This window comes from Harpia harpyja, chromosome 5 (assembly GCF_026419915.1).
Source record: "Harpia harpyja isolate bHarHar1 chromosome 5, bHarHar1 primary haplotype, whole genome shotgun sequence".
Lineage (NCBI taxonomy): Eukaryota > Metazoa > Chordata > Aves > Accipitriformes > Accipitridae > Harpia > Harpia harpyja.
Window position 1 is genome coordinate 44495502 of NC_068944.1, and position 15731 is coordinate 44511232.

Consider the following 15731-nt stretch of genomic DNA (forward strand, 5'->3'; position numbering starts at 1 on the left):
ATTTGGTTCAGTCACTTTCTTTATGTCTTAAGCTTTGCAAAGGGTCATAGGACATAAATTGTCTCTGAGTGAAGTCTGAGGGACTAAAGGCTGACTTACCTTATGTATCTATCATTCTTTCTTTTTCTGAGAGGCATGTTTTGAGGTACGTTTTGCTTAATTACCCTAATCAATTTAACTTCTACCCTCATGATCATAGTATCTGTTTGACATGGAAGTAATTAACCATCAGAATGAAACGTCTCTTCTGCCCTTATAACCTACAGGAATTAGGGCTCAGATCACTTTTTTCCCCTTTGTGTGCATGTTAGCTTGTCTTACATACATATTTATATGTGACTTGAACTGTCACACACTGGCTTTGTCTTCCTAATCCGATCACTTACCATATGAAGACCCAGGTTAACCACTCGAGTCAGAAACGCAATTCTGCTTAGAAGCTAGGAAGACAAACTCTCTCACATTCACTACGGAAATACTTAGAGAGCAGCCAGTACGAAGGATCCTCCTCTCAAATACTAGCTAAACACCCATGGGCACGCTGACCAGTAGGACTCACTTATCAAGGTGTATTTCTATGCAGCTGTTTAAAGACAAGCTGGCTGAGATGCTTTGCTCCAGGTTTTGGTTGCCTGATTTAACAGTTCAGTGCTAAGAGTTGAGCAAACACTCTGTTCAAGAAACAAAATTGCAGTATATCTGTCTGTATTGTGGGCAGCGTTTTATATTTTTCTTCCTAGAGGCCACATCCCAGATTCCAGGATCAGGTCCTGTAAGAAGTCAGAAGCTGGGGAGCTCTGTGAACAAAGAACTGCAATGATTTTTCTGTATGTCCAATAATGGCTTCTGCCAAATACATTGCAACTGTTTTTCCACTTCTATCTCTTCTAGCACAACTACTTTCCTTTGATTTTTTTATCTTCGGTACGTGAGGCTTATCTGTGTTTTATGTCATAGAGAAATTCTGTGCCCAGAGAAGAATGTCTGCATACATTTTTCTGCTTTTGAGTTTAAAGGAGGCTCTAGCTGTGTTAGGCAGATACAGTGTTTTTACAGATGCCAGAAGCATATGCATCACTACACAGCACTAAGATCAGAGGAAGGAAGAGCAGCATGAAGTTTTTGGAAGTTACTGAGTCATCTGGTAAGTAAGCATTGCTGAGAAGAAGCATGCAATGTCTTCTGAGCAGGAAAATCACAATGCTTTTGGCATCTCTGAAAACCAGGCATGGAAATAGGGAGCTGTTGAGAAAGAAGGCTGGACGGAGACAAGCCAGGATTTGTTCTCAAATGACATTTGAGGAGGAAGCTTTGAGCAAGTAAGCCTGCACAGAAGCAGAGGACTAGAGGCTTGGTTCTTATGGCTTTTTATAAACTTCCTGGTAAAAGGGAAAGGCAGCACAAACCAAATTAAGAGTTGCCATATACAAAGTTACAGTTACGAACACCATTCATAAAATTCCCAGTCATGTAGGGGATTTCCTTCCGTCTTTGCTGAGATGCATAAGGTAATGCTGAGGGTTTTAACACGCATGAACTTTGGTTTTCTTCTCTTTTCACAGGGTATATAATTAGGGGTGTGAAGAGAAAAGGATAGCTGAAAGAGCTCTGCCTAACCTTTAAGCCCAAGACATGGAGCTGTCAAATTGCAATGATTATTTATTATCATATCATATCATTTTGTATATCATAGAATGGTTTGGGTTGGAAGAGACCTTAAAGATCATCTAGTTCCAGCCCCCCTGCCATGGGCAGGGACACCTTCTACTAGACCAGGTTGCTCAAAGCCCCATCCAACCTGGCCTTGAACACTTCCAGGGATGGGCCAGACACAACCTCTCTAGGCAACATGTTCCAGCACCTCACCACCCTCACAGTGAAGAACTTCTTCCTTACATCGGAGCTAAATCTACCCTCTTTCAGTTTAAAGCCATTACCCCTTGTCCTATCACTGCATGCCCTTGTAAAAAGTCCCTCTCTGGCTTTCTTGTAGGCCCCCTTTAGGTACTGGAAGGCTGCTATAAGGTCTCCCTGGAGCCTTCTCTTCTCCAGGCTGAACAACCCCAACTCTCTCAGCCTGTCTTCATAGGAGAGGAGCTCCAGCCCTCTGATCATCTTCGTGGCCCTCCTCTGGACTCACTCAAACAAGTCCATGTCCTTATGTTGGGGGCCTCAGAGCTGAACACAGTTCTCCAGGTGGGGTCTCATGAGAGCAGAACAGAGGAGGAGAATCACCTCCCTCAACCTGCTGGTCACGCTTCTTTTGATACGGTTGGCTTTCTGGGCTGCAAACACATTGCCAGGTCATGTTGAGCTTCTTGTCAACCAACACTCCCAATGTGGACACATCCACATTCACATTAGCTTGTTCCTTATGACTGCTGTGGTCAAAGCATCCCAACTTGAATACCATCTCTTCAGCCTTACAATGCTGCTGAAATGTCACCTGATCTGTTCCTCACCTACCTAGAAAAATGACTTTTACTAATATCTGATGGCACTTGAGGAACTGAAGGCACTTTCATAAGGAACACATCTGGGCCTCAGAAATGTTGTCCCTCTCCACTGTTTCCTACAATCAACTAAAAGCCTCCCAAGGCTGGCCAGAGGGACTCTCTCTCCTCCCTAAGACCTCCAAACTGTGTTCGAATTTCTGAAACAAGAAGGGAGCCAGGTCTCGGCTTCCCATGTCTCCACAAGAGACTGGTAGAGTGAAAACAAAAAACTTAAACCAAACCAAAAATATCATCTTTAACTGGAGCTTCCCAAAGAAGTTAAGTGTCAACAAGCTAACAATGCCATATTTTTACTGAGTATTTGGCGATATTTGATGCTAAGTGACATTGAGTCCCACCAGAGAAACCTGTAGCCTTCTGCATCCATGTAATGTCTGAGGGTGTCTGACCAGACATTCAGCAATTGCCTTAACATAACACAGCAGCCCTCCCTCACACCCCCCAGTACATCACATATGGCTATTAGAGATACATTGCTTGCCTCCAATCTTGCCCAGCAGGTCTTTCCAACACTCAAATCCTTGGCTCAATGCTGGTTAGCTTTGGAGATTGTCCAAGGACTTTTTTTACGTCTGTTCACTGTATTCAGTACAATCAGATTATGCACCTGTCTGAACCACTGACTCCAAGCGGTAAGAACACAATTCCCACTCCCTTCTGAGGACTAAAAATACTTGTCAGGACTTACCTTGTCCCCTTTGTGAAAGGCATTATCTAACACTACAGACATGGTCAACAGAGTCCTTTTTCTTCAGCATAAGAGCACGCTACAGCATGAGTATAAAGGAACCAGGGCCAAGGGAATTTGGAAAGGGAGTCACTAACATCTGATCCTACAAGAATTCTCAGCTGCCTGATCTTAATAAGAAACAGAATAGGATTTGAGGGTGGGAAGAAGGTAAGGTGGGATTATCTGTCTAGGAAATAAACACAGAGTTCTGTTCTTCAGTTTGCAGTTGAAGCAACCAGTAGATATATTCCTGGACATGATATGTCTGAGTGCCTAAGGAGAACCTGGTCTGGAAAGCAGAACCAAGAAGTGTCTTCCAACCAAGTAAAGATAAGCTTTCTTTGTGGATGAACCTGTGTCTTTTCTTATGGTGACATATTGGCTTTGCTACCGTCAGTTCAAAATTGATGCACCTTTGCTGGCTGAAGGTCTGCCATGGGGCGGTTTTGGCTCACACAGCTGTTGTGATGCCAGCAGCTGGATGGCACTATTAAAGTGTGAGTTAGCCAGTATTTGGGAGGAATAGCCTCTGAAAGCCAAAGGACTGTGTGGATGTGTGCGATGTAGGCACATAAAGTCACATAGTGTCTGCTGGTCTTCTTGAACAGCATTTCATTGATGGCTGTGGGGTAAGGGAAGCTTTGGTTTGGTTGCAGACACACTCATAGTTGTTCTAAATCTAGAACTTCTTATGGAGTTCTTGTGTAACATGTCCTTCCTCCTGGAAGGGCTCCAGTAAGTGATGGGACAGCATGGCCAGCTCTGTAAATGAGAAGAGAAGGGTGCCCTGGTTCTGCCACAGCATTTTTAGAGAGGTGACAGCCGCATGCTTTCTCCCATGGCCTAGTGAGGTATACATATTGGCAGCATGGGGCTGTTTCAGGATTGTGGCTCAAGCAGTGTCTGAAAATGCCATCTTGCAGGACACTGTAAATGCAGCCAGTGTTTCCCAAGAAGGCTAAGAAAAGACCTTGTGCCTTATCAGCTCAGGATGAAATCTGAAGCTTGAGAGGGATTGCAGAATGCACCTAGAATAGTGAGGAAAAAGGCATAGATACATATTTATATACATGAACCTCAGGTCATACTTCTGCCTATGCAATCCAGCCAGTTTCATGTATTTTGGCCATCTTTTCTAAGATGAGGCTACGGGAAAACGGTGGGACTGAATGAAGATGAGCTCAGGAAGTGCCGAAGGTACTAACATTCCTTACAGTAGGGCTGGTGATCCTTCAAGGAGCAAACAGTTTTGGGAGAGTAGGTTTTCTGAGCTAAGCTTGAGACACGATGCAATACAGATGAGAGCCTCTCACCATAATATGACAGAAGATACCTATTCCTGCAGCCCTGGACTGAAGTAGGTTCCTGTAAGACCCTATAGGTAAGCACAGGCTATAGGACTCTAGCAGCCTTGTCACCTCGGTGTCTCCAGTCCCCATGGTGGATGGGTACTCCCAGTTGTAAACTGGCCGGCTGCTGCACAAGAGGTGACGATCTTCCTTCCCCTTCTCCCCCTCCAATTTGTGAAGGCCCAGCCACAACCTTTAAATCAGTCAAAAGTGATTTGGATGGAAGGTGCTGTAAGTATGTACCCTGTGCAAAAATGCTGATTTGGGAATTACCTGGCATTACCAATGAGACTATACTTAATTAGGTCATCATAACTTGCAAAGCTCTATTTAAAACCTAGAGGTTGACGTGTTCTTTACTGTAGAGACCAATTTTGTTCTTCAGTCATGTCCTCTCTATTTGTTTTTCAGAGGAAAATGAAAAACATGGCAAAACCACCTTCTTAATATAAGGAAATAGCATTTAGGCTCTCTGTGCAATTCTACAGTAAAAAAGAAAAAAAAAAAAGGAAAAAAAAAGACACAGCTTCTCCTGAAGAAAAAAGCCCAACTTTATCAATAATTTTATAAACATCTTCTAATTTCTTCATGATAATTCTTCCACTCTTTTGTCCCAACAGCCTTACCATTCTTACAATTCAGGAAAAACAAGCTTTTCATATTACAATTTAATTCATCTTTTGAAAGCAAAAAAAGATTGCAATGCCGCTAATGCAGGCTTTAGAATATAATATTTACAGAATATAATATTTAAAGTACTGTTGATGCTGAAATGATATGATTCAATTTCAAGGTATACTGAAGTAATTATTAGGTAAGCATGCACTTATTTCTGCTTTTTAAACTAGAGTACGCATTATGTGATGTAACCTAACTATCTTTAGTGCAACAACTATCTCTAGTGCAACATGAAGAGTTAACAAATATATAGTGCTATATAAAGAGTAAGCCAGACTACAAATGACATTATAATTTGATGATTACAAGAAAATTTATGTTGCACTTATAGATAAATTCCACCCATGAAGCAGATACTTCACTCCCTAATTTTGTTCACACATATGAATCATTAGCAGAAAGACTCTCACTCTTCACTGCAAGGTTTACCGATTGTCTGTGGGGTAATGGTGACACGATCAAAGTTATTTGCTCAATCAGGACACTACAGTCTATATGCAAACCTTCCAAGATTAGAGGCCTCTTTTTACTAAACAGCTGAACACTTTTATAAAAAAGAGTGAATTCCTGCTCTGAAAAGTTCACAATCTATAAGTACAATACAAAAGACAGCAAAAAGGTTATACCAATAGCCCATTTTACACATGGGGGAGCTAAAACAAAGGGAAATCATGACCCAAAGTGCATACTTTATCTGAATAATCTCTCTGAATTCAGTGGTGAGTTGTCAATAAAGCACTGTCATGCTCAAAGCTTTGCTAAACCTTTGCTAAACAAGTGATAGCCTAAAGTTGCACAGGGAAGCCTTTGTCAAAACTAGGCATGGTGTGCAAGTCTTCTGAGTAACCAAAAGCCAACATAGCCCTTTGGCCATAAGTTTGTTACATATCTTCATAAATGTCATCTTCCTGGAGAAGCTGAGAACTGTCTACTGAATCAGAATTCAAAGATCAGGAGAAGGAAATAGTAAACGACGAGTAAGTTTCTTACTGCACATTATATCCCAGTACAAATCCAGGGCATGATATTGTTGAAACAAAAGCTGAAGTCTTTTGTGTATAAATGCACTGTACTAAAAAAGGAAAATATATAGTTTGGTGTTGGTACCACAGGTTGCTAGATACTGTTTGAGAAATAAGCTGGTGAAAACGATCTGGTTTGTTATCGTCTGATGTGATCAATGGTTTTCTAATGTATCACTGTTGGCAACAATAGCTATGCTCTCATAATAAGATTTATTTGCTGCTCTGATGAACATTAGCAAAACTTGGAAAGCTTGGTGACCCATTAGATGATCAACTAATACAGGCTCTTTTTTTCTGCAAGCATCCAAAATACTCCTATGTTAGCATCCTATTTTTCAGGATAGGACACCTACTTTATAATAATTCCTCAGCATTCAGCATGGTAACTGTAGATGAAGGAAATAAAAATAATCATTTATCAGTCTGCTAAAAGAATTGATTCGATGAATCATTACGAAAGTGCAAATAACTATATTCAGTAAATTTTAGAAAGATAGGGTTTATTATTATTGCTTCATGTTGGAGATGTGTGTGTGGAGGAAGAACTATAATTAATGTCATTAGTACTTCCTCTGTTTTATTCTCATTTTTCTGAAGGCTATACTGGTAACAGGGAAAAAAAGCTTTTAACTGCTAGGCTGCTGGCTTGAATTCAGCCCAAATGAATGTGTAAAATGTGTTGATGAACTCAGTGGAGCAGAGATATGGTTATGGTTTTAGTAATGCCTGGCAGCCCTGTCTGCCATCTTGGCAGACTGAACTGGGACTGAATGGGGCTGGAAATTGAGGGGTGAGGATTACAGCCATAGAGAAACTGATGGATATAAGGCAAGGTGCTTAAAGAGGCATAGGGCTCTGAGAAATCACTTCTACCTGACTTAGATATGAATAGAATAGAATAGAATAGAATAGAATATTTCAGTTGGAAGGGACGTACAACAATCATCTAGTCCAACTGCCTGACAAATTCAGGGCTGACCAAGTTAAAGCATGTTATTAAGGGCATTGTCCAAATGCCTCTTAAACACTGACAGCCTTGGGGCATTGACCACCTCTCTAGGAAGCCTGTTCCAGTGTTTGACCACCCTCTTGGTAAAGAAATGCTTCCTAGTGGTAGTTTAAGAGGTTATCACCCCAGGTGTCTGCAGTGCCCCAGCAATAGGGCATGGAATGGCGTAGCTGCTTCATGGTTGGGTCAATGTGCAGCAAGGTATGTAAGATTTCTGGCCCCCAGACAGTAAGAGGGCACCTGACTTGATTGCCAAGTTGGAGGTGGGATTTCCCTAGAAAGAAATTCCCTACTCCTGGTGATGTATATATGTTATTTAATAATTCCTTAATTCAGAATGACATATGTAGGCCCTGTTGCCCTGTTTTAGCTGCATCTAACATTGGTTATGCCAGCTGGAATAATGGCTCTCCTTAACGGTACTTGAGAATGCTTTAGAGAAAAAAATCACACATTTGCTGAAGTCTAAAAATAAGCATGTCACTAAACAGAAAGAAGAATTGAAATGGAAGGGATTGTAGACACTATCTGGTGAGATGTAAAAGAAACCTAAGTCTGGATGCCTGCTTTAACTTTTAGGCTATGGTGAGGTAGGAGGTATTTAGGCATTTTGGTGAGGTATGATCAACATTTTAAATGCTAGTAAGCAGCCTCCCTAGCAAGGGGCAAATAAAAAATCTTGCTTGAATTAATTTTTAAATTCCATTTGGCTGCCTTACAATACTTCTTTTTTTTCTGGACTTAATACCACTAGCATGGAAGTACCATGGCTGCCTAGGAAAGCAACCTACAAGGTAAACAAGAGGGAGAAGAAAGCATGTTTTGCATAATCCAAAAATACTCTAAAATACAATGTTTACTATTTGGAATGCTTTGTAATCTTTCTTAGTTCACTCTTACTCCCAACTCCTCATTTCCTGCCCCCCCCCCCGCCCCCCGAAAATAGCTTCCCTTTGCTGAAATTTCCTCCAGCTTACACTTCCAGGGCTTCTCAATCTGTTGTTAGCATTACTGCTTCCTTAAGCAGTACTCCTGGTAGCCTTTCTTCTCCTACTGCACTGGAGGCAACACTGAAACTAGCATGTGCCAACAGTTACTCACTCACTGGACCCATGAACGTCATGAAGAACAATGCCTACATGTATTTATTTTATGGAACTGTTGTGATTTGATGTGGCAGCCTGCTGTCCTTTAAACCATGTACTACCATGACCTAAAAATATAACACAAAGATAGCACATAATGTGATATTATACTATTGCCACAACCTGACAAAACTACATCATCATTCAGCGATGTAAAAGTTAGAATACACAAATCTTCAACCTGGACTCACTTTAACAGGTGGCATCACTGAATACAAGCAGGTTTTACTGCAGTCTTAAATGCAACCTTCCCTTCTTGCTAAGTAAAGATAAGCACATACAATAGGTAATCACTGACAGAAATTGCTTAAGTGTCTCCTGCAGAAGAACCCCAAACATACAAATTCTTGTGTATCAAGGTTGCCCTCTCAACTACTTTCTGCTCAGGAAGCAGCTTTGTGCAGTATCTTAAACAACTTCCAACCTATCTACCATCTTTAAAATATCTGCCAGTACTTTATTTTCCTGGTTTTGACATCAATGAAAATGATGGGGCCTTCTCAAAACCCACATCAAATGCTTTGTCATGGACTAGACAAAGATCAAGAGTGCTGAGCTACTTATTTACTTGCCACACATACAGAGACATGCATACACTTTGGCCAAACCCAAGGCTAGTTCTTATGCCTCTGTGTTTACTCTGCTCTGATGTTTACACAGCACAAGAGAGCTATTGGTGTGGCCTGTAAACTGACTACTTTACTGCTAGTCTCTCTGCATTTCACACAGGTATTTGTTGAAAAGTATATGGCACTATGTTATCTCACAATGCTTCTTGAAAATATCAAAACGCCTACTCAAACACACAGCCTTGAGTTGCTAGCAACAGCAATGGTAACAAAAAAGGAAATGGACTTCCACCAAACAATTCAAATCATATGCAACATCACAAACTTGTGAGCCTAGCAGTAGGATGACAAAACAGAGATGTTAATGCAATTCCTGTCTGTGCGAAACTCAGACTGCCTCTTCTCTCCCTTCCTGTCAGTTCCTCCAAATCTGAAATTAATTTGAGTCATCCTACCATAAACATACCTGAATATAATACATAAACAGTATTTTTGCATCATCCATTTTTGTATTCTCCAATAAATAATTAAAAAATAATTAAGGATAAAAGAATCCCTAAAAGTAAGATTTTCTTCCTCAAAAGGTTTCTAAATGCATCATTATAGAGTAGACATACACACTGAAAGATCTGAAGGCAGGAAAGAATAGACTAATGAATCTCAAAAACTGCCTGCAGTCAGCACCAAGTAAGAACAATGTTTTAATTCTGACTGTAAATCCAATCTCTGCTCCATTTCTGTGACTGCTTTACTAGGTGACTGAAGTAGCTGTGGCATTTGCAAAAAAGGGCACAAAATTCATAATTGTATCTGCATAGCAGATTACTCTGTGTAGGCCCTTATACTTTTGGATTCAGTACCATCAGAAAAATATAAATAATATAAATATAATAAAAATATAAATAAAAATATTTATCCTACCTGATAGACAGCACTATGAGTGCTGCGCAGCTCTCTCTAACACCTCACGGGGACATCAGCTTATGGACACAGAAATGGCTCATGACCAGCAATCTTAATTACAGCTTGCTTTACTTACCCTAACTCTCTGTTGATGAATACTAACAGAACTTCAAAAAATATTTGACAAGATTATATGGTGTTGCATATGGCTCCTGTATATAGGGACAGGCTTCATCTTTCCAGGCTAGATAATATACACATATTGTATTCAATGTGAATGTTCCCAGCTAAATAACACATGTACTATAATCTACGTGAATGCTTCTGAGCCTGCAGGCTGCTTAATATGAGATAACTGAGAAGGTAAGGTTTTAGCTTTTTCACAGAAAATCTAGAGCCTACTTTACTTCAGCCGAGCTGCACTGGGGCATGAGGGAGACTGAAACCTAGCATCAGTGTATGTTTTACAGCTATTATTAAGAACAGTACATGAACCTCTGATCATGGGAACATTCTTCTGAAAACTAGAAAAAATCCACTGGAAAATTCAGCAAATGTTAACTGCAGCAGTAGTGTTCTTTAAGCTCCTTTCTATCTATCAGAAAGGATGGGCAGAAGTGAAAGGCTGTAATTCTGTTCTCATCACAACTGCATATTCTCTGAAAAGATGAATTTTATATATATAAAGAGACTGTTAATGGGCCACAATAGCTGCCTTTACCCAGTATAATCCACATGTCTTTACATGTCCACATCTTTCTGATATGAGGATGCCCAAAGTTACACACAGTATTTCAGATTCAGGGTCACTGGAATCATGCAGAGAAGGGACCATTACCCTTCTTCTCCATGACGTGCTTCTTCTGTATATACAGCCTGGAAGAGTATTAGGTGCTTCTCCTCCGTATCACATTTCAAATGCATGGCTATCATTCTGCTCCATGAGAGTTTGGCAACTGACCTCAATAGGAGCAGGTTCACATCTCATCTCCAAGTGGCTGAGTCTGTCAGCCCTTAAAGACTTCCCATAGCACTTTTGAGGAGGAAGTCACTGTCTTCAGTTTAAATACCAGGTCTGACGATTCTGCAAACTAGCTTGTATTTGCTGAGTGATCACCACTGTAAATGGTAGCACCCACTTTCAGCTATATGTACAATGTTACTGAAAACTTTGTTTTTCATAGAATCATAGAATCACGGAATCATAGAATCATTAAGGTTGGAAAAGACGTTTAAGATTACAAAGTCCAACCATTAACTTAAGACTGCCAAGTCCACCGCTAAGCCATGTCTCCTAAGCGCCACATCTACATGTCTTTTGAATACCTCCAGAGCTGGTGACTCAACCACTTTCCTGGGCAGCCTGTTCCAGCGCTTGACAACCTTCTCAGTGAAGAAATTTTTCCTAATAGCCAATCTAAACCTCCCCTGGTGTAACTTGAGGCCGTTTCCCCTCATCCTATCACTTGTTCCAGCTTTTCTCTGTTCCAGCTTCTGTTTGCAACATACCACTTCACTATTACCTGCTGATTTAAATAACATGCTGTTCACCATATTATACAACTATGCAACATATCACCCATGATACTTGGCTAGTCATTAGTGAAGACTCAGATGTGTTGTTTACCAATTTCCTTGTAACTTTATCAGGCTTCTCTCTCCATGCCATTTTTCACTTCCATTTATTATTTTTTTTTCTTGTCAACAACCTCCAGTATTCCTGTTGCAATCACACAGGAAAACTATCTAAACACATTTGATTCTCCTTTTGAAAACAGGAGTTTACAGATTAGTAACTGTCATGTCTTGTCTTTTAGCTGAACATGAAAATACACTATATTTGATGAAGTTTAGGATCAAAACTGAAACTAATTTGGCAGCCATGTTTTACATTAAAACCAAAATACTTATGGCTTTTAATACTTAGTGTTCTCTTAGCATATTCTCTCCTCTTGCAAAGCAGTCTTGGGTTGGCCTTTCTATTCCACATCAAAACTTTTAACATAAGCACCCCATTTCTCAGTAAGACTCCGTTAATAGACTGTAAAAGTTGATTCACATACATTGCTTCTTGGGCCACATACAAACATGGAGGAAGAAGTAGGTTTTTCTTCCTTGCATTTGATTGTCTTTGCAGAATTTGGTATCATATACTGACAACAACTTTAATCAAAATTTCTTACACAAACCAACCCTCAAGCTCCTGATCCAGCTTTCCACATATGCAGGTTTACACAGGTATTACAGATTACTGAAATTATAGTAGTTGCTCTGCTGATATGGGTCAATCAGCTTCAGATTAATACTGCAACTAGTTCCACAAGCAACTTGAAATAACCACAAAATAACATGACTTAGAGCTTTTAGGAGGAGAAAAATATCATTCATAGCTGTCAGATGCTTTTCAATACAATGGTATTGCCCTTTAGCAAATTTAATAACTGAGTGAAATTTTTGCCAAAGCCCTTCTAACTTTAGGATCTTTTAAAATCTTTTTTTGATGAAGAAACAGTGCCTGCACTGTTTTTCTCTGAACACCCTTCTACTCTTCCACTAAAGAAAAAAGCAGAGCTTAGGATATGCACCCAGGGTTTGGGTTCTAGATGTCAGCACTTCTTATGCCTGTGGAATATGTGTCAATAAGGCTCAATATTTGGAAGACATGAAATATATGTATGTCACCAAACAACCGAAATTACATTTGAATGATTTAGATGGGAAAAGTAACATGGAAATAACTAGACAGTTTTAGACTCCATTGAGTCTAGTCACAAATTTAGATATGCATTACTGCCTTTACTTAAACTCTAGATATTTCAAAGGGATTCATCACTATATGATAACGTTAGACTTCATTTTTTTAGAAGTTTCCTTTATCTCCTTGTGTTTATAGAAAAAATACTTGAAATTATGAACTTGGAAGATGCAAAAGCAGGAGTAAAATAAAAAGACACAAAATTTACTGCTTTTAAATTATATGGGTTTATGAACTTTCTTGGAGGGTCGAGGGTTAATCCAGTATTTTTCAATACTCAGAAACAGTATTCATTAAGCTGCATCGCACTTCTAGCAAAATTAATTTCTTTTATCTAGCAATGGAATCAATTAAGAAGCTTAAGAGTCAGAAGTGGGCTAACAGAACTGACTGCTGCACTGCAAATGCCAGAACTACAGAAATACAACAATCGATTTAATTCTGGTAAAACTAGGGCATGTGATCTGCTTAGTCTTCCATCCTATCCTGGCTTCTTTTCCAACATATTCTTGATCTTTTGTATTTCAAGAGAAACCCCAATCATCATGCCACTTACCATTCTGACCTCATGCAGTGTCATTTCTCCCCCTTCACCTCTGCGCTCTAAGTTTTCATTTCTAAATTCTAAGTTTGCAATATCCATTCACTGCTCCTCATCTCCAAATCTATCCCATAGTCTTCACAGTTTGGCAATTGCCCCTGACAAAATACCTTCTGCTCTTCATCTGATACTTTTTGAGGAGCCTCTGTTGATTTCTTAGTCATATCTCAGTATCAGCACTCTATTCTCCCCCTCCTTTGACACAGCTGGCCATTCTCCTCTTCCGGAACAATTCTCCTCTGTTAACGTCCGTCATTCATCCTTTTATTTTCCCCTCATTTTTCTTTCACTTTTTAACTATACTTTCAAGGAAGATAATCTCAGATTACTCTGATCTTGGTCCCCCTACCTTCTCTTTTTACAGTCTTCATCCTGTTTAATCTCACCATACAAAAAATTCAACTACTAATTCCATGTTGCCTGTGTTTCAGTTCCAGGTTTGACTCCTGTTCCGATTATGATCTGAGCGAGTAACTGTTATAGGACTAACAGGTAGAAATCTTCATGTCCTCCAAATTCTCAGCATGATCTTCTACGTCATACTGAACAATATTACATTACTCTACATTACTCAGGTCTATAATCCGAATAACACCTTTCCTTTTCAGATCTCTCTTTACACTCTCTCTACTTCTAAGTAAGTCTTAAGTTTCACAGACTTACTTGGAATAAAAAGCCATGTATATTAGCCATCTATTTCTCTGGCCTTGACAAATGTAGAATGCAGCTGCAAAGATTATTTTTCTCCAATGTTCTACCCTTTCCTCTGGAATACATCTCTCATTCCCCATTTCCTATAAAAACAACTGCATAAAAGTCTACAGCAAGTGTTAACTGCTTATGGTCAAGTACTACAAGGCACTGTAACCAGCACAGCTGTAGAGATGTGCCAATGTAACCCATATCACATGTTAAAAAAATAACATGCGAAACCTAACCTTTTTCAGCGTAATTTCAGCCTTCACTAGTATAATAAAATCCTTTCAAAATAAATCAACATACTCTGGTGAAAATTAGCACTGTAAGGAAAGTTGTCATAGTACAGACCTTGTTTGCTGAATTTCAACATGGAACAAATATTTATGACGCAGTTATAAATAGGATTTATAATGGAAAAGTTGACACTGTGATAATACTCCCATGTGATAGACCCTACTTCATCTTGTCCTTGGCTGATGGACACTGTGACAGACCAATATAGAAATTTACTGGAGCAGGCCAAAAGTGGGCATGTTCTGTGTCCTGGAAGGAATGGTTCTTTTGGGGTGCAAATGAATAATTTTGAACAGGAGAAAGGAGGCAATTAAAACACTGAGGTAGCACTGACCTCTTTCTCTCAGGTTATACCTGTAATTAACACTCCCACGGTGGCAGCTTAGATAGGTATACCTAGGCTAGAATTCAAGAAGCTACTTCAATATAGCAACATAGCCAAGACAGCACTGAAGCTAGTCCAGCTTAGTTGCCTGACTATCTAGCTAGCTTCCTAGTCAGATCCTGTAGCCTTTACTAGGCAACCACAAGTTGTATCTACATGCAAATTAACTCGCTCAGTACTTAATGGAAGCCTGTGAAAAGCCTATAGGAAGCCTGTAACAGCTTTATCTCTCTACAGGAAACTGGTTCTCTGTTATTAAAGTTAATTTGCTCAAAACTAGTTATGCACCTTTTTTTCTAAGCAAATCATTTGATTATGTCACTCAAAAGTATCTTGGAGAGATTCAGAAAGTATCCTGAAGAATTAAGGCTACTCCTTTGCAACCTCTTATTCTTTTGCTTTCTCCCAAGTATGTTCTCTTGTCCCAGATGCATGCAGGAACACTGCGGAGTGGGTTGGGCCAGCATGCGTCTATGGCAGTGGGGCAGGATAGGTGCAGATTGCCAGCAAGCTGGGTGGGCCTCACACTGCGCAAGAGGAAAGATGTGGAAGGGTGGGGGCATCTGTACCTAGGGTTTGGCAAGACTGGTGATAAATTTGGAAGTCAAGTTGTGAAGACTGGTGTGACAAGAGTTATAAAAAGAAAGGGGAGAACAAGAATAAAGCTTGAATCTGATATCTTTTCTTTTAAAGCACCTTCTTTCTTTGATTACTAGATACAACAGAAGTGCCTTAGGATACCTCTATAGCCTCTGGCTTCTCCAGAGTTGTGTAGAAAGAGGATGGAAGCAATAAATTCTACAGAAAAGATGCCATAGCAAGAATCCTGACAACAGTTGTGTGAGGATGATGAAGCCGTATGTTGAATAATTTCAGAAAATGAATAGGCTCTTGTATGACTAAGAATAACTAGTAAGCTTCCATATGCTTTAAGGTACAAACTGATGGCATGGCTGGTAACTCTAATCAGGCAAAATGCTCATTGTAATTGGCTTTTTAAATAAAAATATCTGGCCTGGTCCACATGCATTTAGCCAGTACATTCCAGTTAATTAGCATCAGGCAGAAATCTC

The 15731-nt window shown here is 39.8% G+C and overlaps 1 protein-coding gene across 5 annotated transcripts in view; it reads right to left on the reverse strand.

The window, feature by feature from the left end:
- The window catches only part of JPH1 (junctophilin 1), a 91340-nt gene that overhangs the window by 15193 nt on the left and 60416 nt on the right, over positions 1 to 15731 (reverse strand). The window lies entirely within an intron of this gene.